Source organism: Pararge aegeria, chromosome 6 (assembly GCF_905163445.1).
Source record: "Pararge aegeria chromosome 6, ilParAegt1.1, whole genome shotgun sequence".
NCBI classification, from domain to species: Eukaryota; Metazoa; Arthropoda; class Insecta; order Lepidoptera; family Nymphalidae; genus Pararge; species Pararge aegeria.
In genome coordinates this window covers 5,043,703-5,060,995 of record NC_053185.1, presented here as the reverse complement: position 1 = coordinate 5,060,995, position 17,293 = coordinate 5,043,703, and the positions used below count along the sequence as shown (strand labels likewise).

The 17,293-nt window shown below is 35.9% G+C and overlaps 1 pseudogene; it reads right to left on the bottom strand.

The window, feature by feature from the left end:
* Positions 1-16,037: 16,037 nt before the first annotated feature.
* LOC120624600 lies at positions 16,038-16,841 on the bottom strand (annotated as a pseudogene).
* Positions 16,842-17,293: the final 452 nt, after the last annotated feature.

The window sequence follows — 17,293 nt, the reverse complement described above, 5'->3', positions numbered from 1 at the left end:
TCTCGTTAATCTACATTTTAGAAACTAGTACATCTCTCCACTTCCCTCCGTAATGTTCAAAGTTTAATCCACATTTGACGACCTCTCTGGCGCATCGGCGAGCGCTGTGCTTTTAAGTGAGAGTTCCCCGGTTTGATTCTTATTCGGTTTTGATTGAATTGCAGGGGCAATTAGGGAACTTATAATTTACGAATGTTCTCTGGTCTGGTCTGAGGTTTCGGCAGTGGCCAGTTACCAGTGGCTTTCACAGGGGTTTTGACCAGGGTATGCATAAAAAAGGAAGGGGGTATAAAATCAAAAACCCTTCCAAAAAATTAAGGGTAGGCAGTGCTTCTGTGGACGTATGATGTGCACGCCACTGCCAGTTAACACCGCACCGACAAAGACGTGCCGCTTAGCTTAGAAACCTATTAAGGCTATGAAACATAACTGCCCTATCCACAAATAGGTTAGCTGGTTACGTTCTCGAAGTGCATGATCATCATTTTGAAAAATCTAGCTATCAATTAATGCAAAGGCTATCAAGATTTCATAAATTCAAAGATTCAATATTTCGGAGTAAATCCCCTTAAACCAAAAAACAAACTCTTCCGCTTTATTTTTACTAAAAATAGATTAGGTACCTACTTAAAAAGGTTGATGAAAGGCGACTCCATCAATTCTGGCTCTTTAACAACTTGATAATAAGAGGCCCTTATCGAATTTCGATATCGTCCATAATACCTGACCCTTTAATGATATGAGTCATTACCAACTCCGTAACGGCTGCCTTTCTAAAAATGTAAAATGTAAATAGTTGATGTTGGAAAAGAGCAACTGCTGATTTTCTTGCCGGCTTCGTCTCAGTAGAATCTGCCTTCCGAACCCGTGGTAGAGTCACTGCAAACAGACTGACTTGACGTTTCAGAACTTTCGAATTTTGAATTTTGAAATTCTTAATATTAGCAGGTAAGGGCCACAAGCCAAGTCTTGCTACTTGCATCGCAAAAAAAAACTTATTAAAGAGTGCTATCAATGAGATTCATTTATCGTGAGATCGCGAATAGAAATCTTACTGAAAGTTCGTAAAATTAGCGCATTCAAACGTATTTTACAATAGCTTTATGTTCCACGTAATTTTATTTTTCGTCATTATGGAGTAAAATAATCTTATCATCTCATCTGCTCGTGACATGGAACTTATTACGACGATTTAGGACTCATAATCCAAGATATTAGATACGTGTTTTTATTTAACACTACCATACCTACGTGTGTTTTATTTACTATGTCCCGATTGAATTAAGTTTATACCTCACTGCAAGTTATATGTATGAAAATGGGCCACTTTTGATTTAACCGGGTAATACAGATTCTTATTTTTATCTATTGATTTAATATGTTATCGTAACTGTTTTTAATCAACACCTTAATAATAAGATTTATGCGGCTTAAAATAGTATTTCCTTAAATTAACAAATATTTTAAACTTACTTAGTTATAATTCATTATTAAGGGAGATATTTTATACTAAAAGAAAAATAACTTTGAGTAATACCTATAGATATAATACCTATTGCCTAGAAGAAATTTGGACAGTAAATAAAACATTGATTTATTATGTTTGAACTAAAACGTCTTCAATGAGATATTATTGTTGTATGTAGGTCAAGAAGATTTCAGACAGCGTTGAGCGTAAGCTGCTTTCACGTAACAGAAGCACTGGGGCTTATAGGCATCTTCGTAACTCCTATATCCCTATACAGATCGTGATGAGAGATATAATTCGCATTTCACGTATAATAATAATAAAGCCTTTTTATTTTTCATCTATTAGGTATATTTCAACTTTTAATTAAAGGTAGGTCTATATATATCATTTTTAAATTTTAATAGCATCATCAACATGCTCCAGAGCAAAAGTTTTCCTTGTGTTTACCTTGCAGATAGATAGCAGTTTAAAGCGAAAAGGCCACCTTTTGCATTTTGCTTTTGTTTTTGCTTTTCTATTTTTGATTTATATCCTTAAATTGTAGTGGTGTGCAAATAAAGAGCATATAATAAAATAAATAAATTTAAATATATTGTGATACATTTTATTAGATAGGATTTCTTGGATAGACTTATACCCTATTTGGGTATAGGCCTCCTAGGCCAGTTCGATCAAGATTTCCCTGTCTTCAGCTAGTTCAATCCTTTAGCTTCGTTGGTCGTTATTCCTTCTCGTCTTGGCCCTAAAGGCCCTCTCTATCTTGTGGCGCCCACTATTCAATGCGTGGCGGTGTATCTTGCTATACGGCCAGCCCACCGCCATTATAGCCTGTAGTGTAGAGCATCAGGTAATTATTTTTCTTTTATTTTTTGCACATAGAATTACACAGACATACGATTCATCTTTTTGCGTGAATCTGTTTACCCAGAATAAAATGCTTGCTTTCGCCCTCATTAAGTATCCATACAGGAAAAAAAATCCACTGCTAAATTATTTTTGTGGCAGGTCTGTATCGTCAATAGAAAATTTTTCCTTGTAATGTTCTGTAATTTGCGAGAATATTATTATTATACCTTTTTTTTATGAAATCGGCGTTCATTTAATTATAAGTATCAAAGTTTGTTAATTGTTAATGGGTATTCTTAAATTAGAACTTATGTATAATGGAATACAATTCCCAGTTTGTATGTGTGACTTTTCTTTGCTAGATATAGAACATCTTTCAAAATTATTGTAAGAGACATTTCTGAGATACACGTAATATATATATTTACGAATACATTGTGTATTTATAGTATTGCTATTAAAATAATAATCTCAGTGACGTTACACACACTCATGGGCATAATTCCAAAATTGCTAGTTTAAATATAACTATTGGGTTAGATATACCTACCAACATAGAAATGTGCAATGCGAGAATAATTTAAAGGAAACCAACGAACAAATTGATTTTGCCATGCGGCTATCCTGCTGGATTGGAATGCTTTATCGAATCAAAATAGCGCGTCGTATTTCTACGAATTTTTCAGCACACTTACATTTAACGTGATCTTATTACATAAATATAAGGCTCATAATCCGAGATAATAGACAAGCGTATTTTATTTTAAATTACCCGATATGATGTCCCGAAATAGTTTAGTTTGCACTTCACTGCGAGTTGTATGTATGAAGATGGACCGGGTAATACAGATACTTTTTTGTAACCAAATTACAAACTATTACTATTATTTTGTGAAATAATAGTAATAGTTTGTCTTTTTTTATCAAAACTGTGATGAAAATCGTCATCATTACTTATTACACTCTTGGCGTCCTTGTCGTCTTATAAGCGCATCGATTGTAAAATGCAATGTATCAGTACTCGTTCCATAACATACTATATTATAGCTGTCAAGAAATTATAATATACACTCAACAAAAAATTAAAGTACAGTGTCCTAGGACTCAAATAAAGCATACAACTACAATAACTATTCTAGACTTCTAGCCGATATCATTAATAGTTATTGAACTATGACGTACCTAAGGAAATGACAAAGTCACACGAAAAGGGTTCGTTTTTGCCATTCTGACTATGGAACCCTAAAAACACACCGTATCGAGAACATTCGTCTTCTAAAAGGAGGCCCAATTTCTTAATTATATGTGAGCAAGCGAAATAACGTGTGCCAATATAAAAATCAGGTATCCACTCAACGAAAGAATTCCCTTCTCTGTATTCAAAAAATACGAGAAAATAAACATCAATCATTATGGTTATGTCAATAAGATTCCTTTTATTTATGTTAGTACCAATATAATTAAATACATCTGCTTTATATTTATGTTTTTATAAATGGAGCTCGAACAATATTCCCGGGCCGAGCCAAAAATGGGTAAGTGTGGGGTTTTCTGGCAAGAAATTCTTAGAAAGTACCAGCCCGGTATTAGATTTTGACGTTATTTCAACCTCTTTCGGAGCAAGATAAGGCGGCGGGCTAGGCAATTGTGACTAATGACTAGTTTGTATGTTCTGGTCTGGTGGGAGGCTTCTGATGATTTTACAGGTTTGATCGAATGGTGTGGTATGCACAGTTCAGCCGTGGTACTATGTTGCTCGAAAATAATGTGTGTAATACGCGACTTTACCAAAGTCGCCCTATAATTGCTTCACTGCTGTAAACAAGCCTCCACTCCTATAGTAGACCATACCACCACCCACCACGCTACTCCGAACATTAATTATTTGCAAGATTGTTTCCCGCGTTCTTCATCCGCATTTATTACAGGTTTTTACAAAACCCGTGGGAACCGTTTGGTTTCCTGGAATAGAACGTAGCCTATGTTACTCTCCGTCCTTACTACTTTCATCTAACTCCATGCCATCATCTGTCTAATCAAATCAAGCTGTTTAGTTACGCGTAAAGGAAGGACAAACAAACAAACACGAAGGAAGTGAAGATTTTCTTATAACTCTTATTTTTTATTTTCCTCTGGTACCAATTCAACATTGCCAAGGGCAGCGTATAAAATTAAAATGATTAATAATCTTGAGTTTATAAAAACCTGTGAAACATTAGTCGAGAAAACTTATACTTTGATGTTACAAGCAGAACACTTTTCCGTGTGATCATCGTAGCGGTAAATTTCTCCGCTCAAGTTTCAGAAGAAGTTTGCAAGAATATTAGGTATTTAACGTCTATACTTTTCAATATGTATACTGTCTTTACTAATACTATTAAATTGTACTATTATTATTATTTATTTTATTAGTGTTGCAAGGAGAAAAGGTATTTGTTTGTTTGTTCTCTATAGGCTCCGAAACAACTGAACCTATTTGAATGGGAAGCTAAATTATCACTAAGTAACATATATATCTTTTAATTAATCAGGGATCCTTAAGTAAATACATAGTTGAAGCAACTAATATTTTAATTACGTACAAGTTAGAAAAGTTAGAGGTGCTGGGATTCGAACTCGGCCCCCGAAAGTGAAGTCCTAACCATTGGGCTATCAAAGCTCATTTGCAATCTTTATGTGTAAAAACTCGATTTTTTCAATTATCTTTTATCATTTGGAAAAGTTTTTGACTATGACTTTGATAATAATCTCTTTCCTCTTTGAACTGGTCACAGCCGTCGCTTTTAGATTAATACTATTTTTATCGCATAGCCTTCCTTTGTCGCGGGGTTTCAACTACTGGTGTTAGGGTAGCTAAAGCACTTAATCCACACCATTGATCCATCACAGACAAAGCTTTTCGAGTTTATTTAAAAAATAACTTGAAACTTTTGCCATAGAGGAACTACCATAACACTCTTTTTTTCAGATCAGATACATACATTAATGTACAGATCGGCATGAATATTAAGTAATATTTTTAATATATGTATTAATAGTATATTTTTTTAATGAATTGCTGCGTTAATTTATCTATTTCGTATTTATTATACGGTGTATCAATATACAACATGTAACGGAATTACGAAATACTGTTGAAGGTTGCATAAGTATATTTCATAAGGAATCACCTTTTAAAATATTAAATCAAAAAAAGCATATTTATTATTCCATGAAAACTAATTCAAAACATTTTAAGTGTTTACGTATGGCAACCCTATTGAAGATAAAAAACCGACACGCGCTACCTAAGTTACGCTGCTAATAAAGTTGCAGGAGTCACATGACTTTAATTTTGCATGTTATGTTAAGGCTGCATCTGATTTCTTTCAGTAAAAACTATGGCAGTGGTTTACTCAAAAACTATCAGCATTTCGGTTTCACAGATAAATCTCAGAGACAGTAAATAATGTACCTCTAAAGTCTGCGAAGTAATACTTTGGTTTTGAACGAAAACTTCCCATAAATGTGGTCAAGTGAAAAAAAGGAAATATAAATTTCATTTTACGCTAATAATTAGTTTTTACGCTGTTTCTCACTTTTATTTATACAATCGTTTTGTTTAACCGATGACCTAGGAACACTTTTTCCAGTAGTTCAACTGCATTTTAATCCTTTTATGAGCTGAACTAATGGGACGAAACAGTTGACCTACGGGAATTCACGAAAGCTGATTTAAATTAAATCGAAAAATAACATACTAGTCGTTTTTTACTTTACGTACATCTCGTGAATAAAATATGTTCTCAGAAAATAGCTTCTTACCTCCGAGAACAGTATTATTGTGTTCTGGTCTATAGGGGTTCCTGTCGTAATTACAGGCAAATGGGGCCATTTAGCCTTAGGGTTTATAAATATAGAATCTAAACAATACAAGTTGGCAGTTTAGCTAGACCAATCTCAAACCTAAGTAATAAAACTTAAATATAAACATAACAGCGCAAACTATGAATGGAAAATTAATGAACCGATTTCGTTTCATATTCATAAGTTATGTTTAAATATGATAAAACCAAATTATTATGGGTCTTAGGTTTCTTATGCGCTCGATTTATTCATAGCTAAATTTTAATGGACTCATACATAAAAACATGAACCTCTTATTGCTTTTTTTATGGACTAAGTACATTTTGTTATTAAAATATTTATCCATTAGTGAACGTTACCGACTTGAAATCATCATCATAATATTTCACTATCAACTTATAACTGGCCTACAGGGCACGGTTTTCAGTTTGAAAAGAGTTTAGGCCGTAGTCAACTAAACTGGCCAAGTGCGGATTGGGAGATTTCACTCGTCTTTGAGAACATTGTGGAGAACTCTCAGGGTGTTTTTTTATTCCACTACAATTTAGCCCTTGCTGCAATCTCACCTGGTGGTGGTGATGACGGAGTCTAAGATGGTACAGGGCTAACTTGTTGAGGAGTATGGTAGTCATACCCCTAATCGGTTTCTACCCGACATCGCACCGGAACAATGAATCGCTTGGGCGCACGTCTATGTAACTAACCACGGCCAAAAACTCCCTCCAGACCAGACCAGAGAAAACTCAGAAATTATAATTTAAGAAATGGCCTGTGCCGGGAATCGAACCCGGGACCTCGTAGTTAAATTCACAGCGCTCATCATTGCGCTTGGGATGTCGTCGAAGGCATGAAGGTTTTACGATGTTTCTTTCACCGCTAAAGTAAGTGATATTTATCGTAATTAAGAACGCACATAACTCTGTTATAGGTGCTTTCCGGGGATAGAACTTGGTGTCCCCAAAGAGAAGGCCGAATCTCTAAGTTATCTCCACTTTTTTTTAAATAGGTAATCAATACTGGAGAAGATTATATTATAAAACAGTTGGCTACCACCATTATTAGACACTCAATTATGGAGGGACGTTTCGTTATAAATATTCATATCATGGCAATTATATTGTACCTATTGAGCTTTGAATAGATTAAATTTTGCTACCTCTAAGGCAAATGTTGGCGGCACAATACACAATAACCTCAATAGATTTTAAACGGCTTATATTTAACATAACTTCAGCTATCTATACTTATAATAAAACTGTAACTGGAAGATTTCTGTACATTTAATATATTTTGAAAATTTTGACCTTTATAATCGATACTGAGTCCAAAACAGATTTTTATTTAATTTTTGTCTGTCTGTCTGTCCGGGCATCACGTGACAACTACTGAACGGATCTAAATAAAATTGGTTACAGTGGTATTTGATATTCCGGGTATAAAAAGATAAATTTTATCGGGATAAAAAGTATCCTCTATGTTAGAGGATACTTTTTATCCCGATAAACAATAAGTCCTTCGGGAAATGTGAAAGTGTAAACTATCAAGCATGTATGGTCTTATTTTAATTAGGATCTGATAAATATTGTCGGAGATAAAGAACAAAACTCTTCACAAATAACTGTTAGTCGCAAGGCATATGGGATAACGATCGAATGCATGCGTACCATCCTACTAATATTATATGCGAAAGTTGGTTAGGATGGATGTATGGATGGATGTATGTATCAACTAAAATACCAAGTAAAATAATAGTAGGTTCGTAGCTAGCCAGGATGATTATGATTTTAGCTTCAGATATATTCTAGCTTCTCGATTGACTCATACGCGAACGGAGTCGCGGGGGTCCGCTAGTTGTTAAATTTAATGTTAAAAATTTACTTAAAACTTTGGCGGTCTTTGGCACCCACATAGCTGGGCCAAAATATAAACAAAAAAAATTTTATCTAGTAGGGAAACTGTGAGAGAAAAACACTTACGTGATGAAATGTATACACAATACCAACCATTGTTAGTATACAAAATAAGACAAACTTAAAACTCTGCTTTAACACATTTCAGAAAATATTGTCTTTAAAAAAAATATTTATATTCTATTGTATTTTGCGATCCTTTTCTATTTCCGGGAATTCAGAATAAAAATATATTTTATGGGTAAGAAAAGGATGAAATAAAATATAATATTATATAGATTTACATTTGCAACAAGCACGTACGCTGTAAACCCAGAACAAATCTGATTGCAGCGCCAATAGTGAATCTAAACCAGCCAAACACCAACTCGAAAACATAAAAAAAAACATTAAAATCGGTTGAACACTTAAAATATATTTTTGAGTTTTTGTGAGCAAATTAAAAGAGTTAAGGCAGTCCACTACCAGTTAGCCAAGTACGGATTACAGTAAGTCTGTCACGGTTCATGATATACATGGTGATAGACGGACAGTCAGACAGACAGGACGGACAGCGGAGCCTTAGTAATATGGTATTGATTTATCCTTTCGATACGGAACTCCAAAAACGATAGATCCCTGACATCACCGTACATACCGATGCCTATGGGATAATCGTATTTTTCCCCGTCTTCAAAAATATTATTAGTTTATCTGAAACAGAAACGAATATAAGTAGTGAATATTCACCCTGCTTACTTAAACTCGAATATCTCGCTTGGTTATTAAAAATACGGTGGAAATTACCAAGAAATGCTAACGTAAATCGATTTCCATGGTAACGTTGCGGGAACGCTGTTTATCTCGTTTTGGCATCACAGCTCCAACAATAACTCGGGGATTAGGACGGGCGCCTACATTAATAGAATTGGGTAAGCGATATTACCTACAGTAAACGGTTCGTTGTCATTTTCCTGTTCTTTTTTTATCTTAAATGTAACGTGTATTTATCATAAATAGCCTGTACTCGTCCGCTGCTGTACTAAAGAGCTCTCACAATGGGAGGGTATGGTCAAACAGTTGGTACTCTTACTTATAGGTCTGTCGAGGGACATACAAAGGTTTTAGTGGGGTCCCTAATAACCACTCCGTTTCCCCTAACGGAGTGGTATGCTTCAGGCATTTTCTGTGTTAAAAAAAAGGGGGTTTGGTAATAATCACCACACTGAGGGGACGGGTTGACGATCGCTGTAGAAGATAGTAGTCGTACTGAAGACGCTGCCGACTCTTGTTCTATATATTCCTTTGACTTCGTACTACACTCGCGGGAAGAAAAGGGTACTGTATTCTGATTTACCTTCACAATACGGCAAAACAATAATATATTTATTGTGAAGATTACTTATGAGGATGAAACATATTCGCCACTCACACACATGTTTCGTTTACGGGAAAGGGGCTGAGTTACACGCTCTGGGGATAACCTGGCCCAAAGGTTGTCCATCGCTATACAGCGTGGCAATGCAGCGTGGCACTTTTCATTCAGGAGTAACCCGGGGGGAGCTTTCTGACAAATTGGATGCCTATTTTACATTATTATTAATATTTACGTTCATCTATCATTTATTAGGCGTTACTTTGCGAAATTCCATGATATTCATGGACGCCTACTAAGTAACTTAATAGTTGCTAAAGTAAAGCTCCTTGTATAAAGATTAGGTACTTACTTCGGAAGATCTGTTTGGTGTGGAGTATAATTTTACAACAAGTCGACAGACAGTTTTTAATATCAGCGTGGACTTCAACTCTTCTGTATACTTCTGTCTAATTTCTTTCTTCATAAATACTTCCCTTTGAGAATTTTCATACCTTAAACTTTCGTTAAGTATACTTTCTTATAGTTAAGTTGCTTGCAACGAACTCTGAAATACGTAAGTTGGTCGACCCGGTAGATGGCGCTGCTTTACAGGGCAGTACGACGTCTGCCGGTCCCGCTAGTATATTTATGGAAATTTGTGTGTATCTTTCAGTATACGTTAATGTATATTTAAGTTTATTGTATAGGGATGTTATATATCTTTTAACTTTTAGACCTACCACTATTCTTTATAACAACCACTATTCTTTATAGAACATGTTTTTTTCCACTTAGGTGTTGCCTGAAAGATATAATTTAGTTTATAAGTTGTTCATTTATTATGTTTTGGTGTGTAATAAATGATTTTATTCTTTAATTTATAGTGGACTAGCGTACCCAGCCCGCTTCGCCGGGCTAGATTTTGCTTTATTTTATTTAAACATTAAACTTACATCATTACATTTAAGTCTCATAATATATTAAATCATTTATTTCTCTCCGTATTCATTCTCTTCTATTCTCTTCTCGAGCGTGTGAAGATCATTATCTACACCCATGTACACCCAAACAATAGAATATCATCATAGTAAATAAAAGCTGTATTTGACAGTTTGACAGTTCAAAAATAGGAGTGCTCCGATCGTCACCAAACTTTACAGGATTACTCGCCAGGTCAATCCGGAGATTCCCTGAAAGTTTCATTGAAATCGGTCCAGCTGTTTCGGAGCCTATACGGAACATACCCACACACTTTCTCTTTTATATAATAATAGCGGACCCCAGCGCCATCTGTCGGGCAGATTTTTGAATCTAAACCATCCAGGGTGTCACCCAAAGCATACCAAAAAAATCATTCAAATCGATCCAGACGTTTAGGAGGAGTTCAGTGACATACACACGCACACAAGAAATATATATATAAAGATTAAAAAAGAAGCTGAAGTGGCGGCAATTGGCGGGGCACATAGCTTGGAGAACCGATAGACGTCGGGCTTTCAAGGTGTTGGAATGCTGACCCCGCACTAGTTGTTGCGTTGCTGGACCCCCAACGAGGTGGGCAGATCTCAGTAAACGAGTCGCGGGGAGCCCAGTGCCTTGGATTTTGGAACGCCCTATAAAAGACCTATAAGTCAAAGTGAAGATGATAATGGATAAAAGTAATGCAAATAAAGCGAATGTCTTTAGAGGTCCATTCTTAAATGCTAAAACGGAACTCTATTACTAATAATCCGCTGTCAGTCCATCTGTCTGTGTGTCAGTCTGCCACAAAGTAGTATGTTAGATAGTTGAAATTTTCACAGACGATGTATTTCTTTTGCCGCTATAAGTAGAAATAGGTACTAAAAAGCAAAACAAAATAAATATTTAAGGGGGCTCCGATACAACTGACAAGATCGTTTTGCCGTTTTACAGATAATCGTACGGAACCTAACGTACGTGACTCCGACTCGCACTTGGCTGGTTTTCCGACAACATACTACGTCAAGTCAATCCAATGTTTATTTTTTAAATCACTTGTTATATATTATATTGGTTTAACTTTTTATTAAGAGAAATGTGCAGCCGTCAAATGCTCATGAAAAGACGTAGTTTCAATTTGATAATAAATAACTAAATAACAATTAAGAAAGTCAGGTCCCGCCTTATGAGGATAAGATATAGATATAGACGTGATAACGTCTTTAATCACGCATAAAACGACGTTTTACAGCTTACAGCTCTCGGTCTCATTCTCTCGGGTAATCTCATTGATAGTGGCTTTTAAACTGCTCGTGCCTTATTGAGCAAGATGGACAGTTAACTGAGTAAACAGACTTTTTTTTATTATATTTATATTAATATTGGGCAAACGAGCAAGTGGGTCACCTGATGGAAAGTGTTCACCGCCGCCCATAAACATCTGCAGCACTAGAGGAACCACCGATGCGTTACCGGCTTTTAAGGAATTTGTTTATCTGCGCCTTGAATAACCCTATTTTGGAGGAAACACATCAGATGGGAGATTGTTCCATAATTTGCAAATGCGCGGTAGAAATGATCTGGTATTTCGAACAGTAGAAGAATACCAGGCATCCAGATCGTGAGGGTGGAATTTATTTCCACGGCGTAAGGTGCGGTCAGAGAACAGGGAAGGAGGTTGACGCAAACAACTCTTCAGAACATTCTCCATTATAGAGTCAATAGAACACACAAAGGGAGCTAACACCTCTTCGGTGCCCCACTTAAATGAAATGAAATGAAATGAAATGAAATGAAATGAAATGAAAATACACTTTATTGTACACCTAACAGAAATTAAATTATAAACAAAAACAACACAATAAAACACAGGTACAATGGGCGGCCTTATCGCTAAAAAGCGATCTCTGCCAGGCAACCCAATCAAGGAAAGGAAAAAACAGCTAAAGGAAGGAACAGCTTCAACTGAAAAGGATTTAGAATAGAAAGAAGTACTATGGGAAGGAATTTTTAGTATAAGATTATCTTCAGAACGGAGAGAGCGACAGTGAGAATCACTGAGAAACTCAAACCTTTCTTTAAGATATGGAGGAGTAGCTGGATTGAACAGAACACAGTATAAGAGAGAAAGAATATCAATATTCCTGCGAAGGCGAATTGTAAGCCACTCGAGTTTGTCGCGAAATTCTGAAATGTGGTCATATTTACGAAGGCCAAATATGAACCGTATGCAAAGATTTTGAATGCGCTCGAGTTTATTAAATTGCTCCATAGTTAAATCAAGATAGCAAGTATCAGCGTAATCAAGAATTGGAAAGAGGAGAGATTGAGCTAGCGCAATTTTAGTTGGTATGGGAAGGAAATTACTTAATCGCCGAAGAGAACCTACAACTGCAAACATCTTCCTGCTCACCTCACTAATCTGGGGAACCCAAGAAAGAAATCTGTCAAAAACAACCCCAAGATTCTTGACTGTGTCACTAAATTGTAATTGGACTCCATCAAAAACAACAGAAGGTAGGGTAGTCCAATCTATCCGTGAAATTAAATTCTGACTGCCTATTATAATTATTTTTGTTTTAGACGGATTTACCCTGAGTCCATAAGATCTACTCCATTGTACGACAGCTTCTAAGTCCTTATTTACTTGTTCAATCGCTAGGGGTAGATCTTGCAACTTAGATTGGGTATATATCTGTAGATCGTCTGCATACAGGTGGTAGAGAGAGGATAAATTCTGAGTAATTGAACTAATGAAAATTGAAAACAGGAGAGGAGACAACACGCCACCTTGGGGCACACCGGCATTTATTGGACACCATTCTGAATATGAATTTTCAATCCGTATCCGCTGCCGGCGGCCGTGCAAGTAACTATGAAACCAGTCAATGACACTAGGAGATATGTTAAGAGAACATAAAATAGTTAAAAGTAGATCATGATCAACATTATTAAAAGCATTACTGAAATCTAATAATGCTAATACAGTTACAGATTGATTATCCATCCCGAAACGGATATCTTCAGTAATTTTAACTAAAGCAGTAGTCGTACTATGACCGGAACGAAAACCAGATTGAAATGGATTTAAAAGGTTACATCGAGTAAGAAACAGGGTCATTTGTCTATGAACTATCCGCTCAAAGACTTTGGACAAAAAGGGGAGAATAGAGATAGGCCGATAATCAGAGAAGCATGCGGGATTCCGATTTTTAGGAATTGGAGTTACCTGTGCATTTTTCCAAGAACTAGGAAAAAGGCCAGTATTAATAGAATTATTAAAGAGGAATGTAATGATAGGTGCAAGTATTTCAAGGAGTGGTGTGATCATCTTACGACTAATGCTGTCTGTACCAACAGCATCCGAGTTAACCTCTATAATACTTCTCTTAACATCGCTAACGTCAATTTGACTAAAAATAAATGCGTGATCATTCGGGGTGGGCAAAGCTAGAATTTGATTTTTTGTATTTAATTTAGCAGTACTATCAATTGTACAAGAAGAGGAGAAGTGCTTATTAAGCTGGTTTAAATTAACATTATTGCAGGGAATATTCCTATTTGCTTTCCCAACACCAAGAGATTTCAGAAATTTCCATACCCTACCAGAGTCTTCCTCTTCAAGTACAGATTTATGAATATGGCGTCGTTGCTTATCTCTACATAACCTGTTGCATCGATTTCGAATTACTTTGTACTTGTCCCTATTAGAATCTGTAGCATGAGATTTGAACTTAGATTTTGCAACATTCTTCTTGTGCTGTAACGTTTTTATCTCCTCAGTAAGCCAAGGAGCAGGAAGATGCTTGATTCTAACTGGACGAATTGGAGCATGAACATCGTACAGTTTTGTCAAAATTGAATTAAAAATATTCACCTGCTCATCAATACTGATTCCCGTACGAACATCGTCCCAATCAGCCTTAGCTGCATCCTCCAGTAAACGTTCCAGGTTCATACCACCAAAATCACGTTGCAAAAGCATTCTTGACTTTGCTTTTGGTGGACGTATCTTATATGATAAATAGAGCAAATCATGATACGAAAAGGCATCTGCAGGGCACTGACCATGCTTAGCTACATAGTCAAGAGAGGAAACAAGAACCAAATCTAGAAGAGACGCGGTACAATTTGGAAACGAGTGGGTTGCTGAAAGAGGAAGAATGCGTAAATTTGCTGCTTGTACCATAGACTTAAGGCGCGAGGCACGGAAGTCGTTTTTTAGAAGGCAGGTATTAAAATCACCCATTATTATCGTATACTGATAAAGTGGAATAAGTTGGTCTAATAAGCTTTCAAATGTAGGGAAATAGTCAATGGCAAGGCTAGGATTATAAAAAACACCAAGTAACAATTTAGCATTGGAAAAATTTAACTCAATGAATAGATGCTCCGCCTGTGGAGTTTCTTGTGATTGCGATACCCTAATTACTGTAAATGGTATGTGCGAGCGCAGGTATATAGCAACACCCCCACCAATACGGTTCGTACGATCATTCCGAATGAGGTGGAAACCAGGAAGACCATAAGATGTGGAGGATAAACAAGGCTTAAGCCATGATTCGGAAATTAGGATTGCATGAATATTCTTGCAATCGAAAGCTGAAAGCATGTCTGGGTAATGTGCAGGAATACTCTGAGCATTGATATGTATGACATTGAAATTTTTAAATTCATCTGAAAAGTGTGAAGTAAGAGTTTCATTGAGAGAAGGGAGGCTATAAAAACTATCGTTACTATCCAATCCAGTTGAGGAAGAAAGCGAAAAAAATGAGTCGTTGAGGCTTACATTCTGCAATGACATAATAGGTATTGATAATTATAATAAAAAGTAATACAAAATAAATAAAATAAATGCGTAACCAGCAGGTCTTACACCTACCAGCATAAATAAGATAAAACAAGATATAGCACACCTTTAACTAACAAACCAAAGAAAATTAACTCATGCCATGATCATTATAAAAAGAAAAAGAAATAAAAAAAAAAAAAAAGTAATAAAAAAAAAAAAAAAAAAAGTAAATAGTCCAAAAATACAATAACAGAGTAAAAACTTGTTTTCCGTTTTAAAATTACTTATAAAAGTTATTATAAGGCTGTATAATCAAAAATCTTTGCCTAAAGTCAAAAGTAATTATTGTTTATGCAAAGTTATAAAAATAATTATAAGGCTGTATGATCAATAATCTTTGCCTAAAGTTAAAAGTAATTATTGTTTGTTTATGCACTTCATCTTGTCATTTACATGTCATGCTGACATATTAAGACAATAATTGACAATTGACTTCCCCCGTCCTTTGAGTGTTAAATGTTTTTTAATGTTTGTTTTCAGTCCTTATTGTAGATTTTTATGTAAATATATAGTAAGTAATAAAATTAAAGTATAATGTACAAAAAATATCCGTGTTAGATATATATGCATGTGTTGTCTGTGCTGCCTTAGGTTAAAGAGCTAACTAGCTAATAACAACTATTTCTTGGTACATATTCAAAATTAACTTTTCATTAGTTTCACCGATCAATCTCCTTCGTGCCTTCTTCATCTACAAGACATTGGCGAAGTACCTTGTGCCCAGTTGGCACAGACAAAAGCCATAAACAAGAATTGAATTGAATTGACAATTGACTGTTTACAAAAACTTTTAATTAATTACACAAGTAGGTAAAAGTAAAATAAAGGAATTGCGAGTGTAATTAAAAATAAAAACTACTTTTTAACCATTCGCCTAGCAGTGCGAGGAACTGGCAATCTCGTCTCCGGACTCTTCGAAGCTACTCCAGGGCTCTGAACTGGCGATCCAGCAGTTGCCGCCGCCGACTCCACTGGAATCGCCTCAAGCTCCCTTATGCATTCCACTCGATGACGAGCCCCGTCCAAACCGATGATATAAATGCACCCATCACGCGTCCAACAATTGGTGATGCCAAAACGCTTCCGAGCTTCTAAAAATGCGTTGTGTCGAGGCTTAGTTAAAAACTCTGACTGAGTAAAGCCAGTGCCTTAACCTTATTGCGGACTACGACATCAGCGAACTTAACTACAATAGGCCTGGGCTTGGTACTGGAAGAACGGCCAAATCGATAGCTAGCCTTAATGCTGGAGCTTGAAAAATTCGGCAAATCCAAATGTTCGGCGAATGTTGTGGTAACTCGTGCAATCAAATTCTCAGCCTTGGCCTCGGGTATACCATGCAAGAGCAGCATTTTCCGCCTGTTCCGCATTTCCTGGCGATCCATTTCCATCTTAAGAAATTCAAGCTGATGCTGCAGAGTATTAAGTGTAGCCACAATGAATGTCTTGAATGATCCAAAGTCAGCAGCAATAGATGAAGTGGTGACAGTAGTTTTGGAAGATGAGTTCTTTTGTAATTCCTGTTGAAACTCATCCATCTTTATATAAAACATTTCGGACATTGCAGAAAAAGACTGTTTCAAAGTGTCCATTTTGTGCCAGTGAATAACTGTAGTAAAAGGTTATTTATATATAGTGAATTTTACAAGGAGAACTTTTGCTGGTAGGTATTTTCACTCACATGTACATAATTCTAAATTAAAAAGGTTATTAAAACTATAACTTGTTATTATTTATAAATTCAAACTAAGAGCAAGTCGAAAACATGTGTTTACTATTACACACCTACCCTCGAACACTTAAGCAGTTTAATGATTGAATACCGGAATGATTTTCTAGTCCTAGGTTAGGACCAATTTCCGTAGAAAGTCAGTTATATATTATTATTATTGAACTCGTCAGCCGTACTGCACAGTAAAGCTGTGCCACCTACCGACCAACCAGAAACCCTTTGAATACACACAAAATTTCATCAAAATCTGTCCAGCTGTTTAGCAAGAGCTGCATGACAAACACACGTACAGAAGTATTATATTATATAACTGTCGTTTTAAGTATTTTTTTCACCCTTA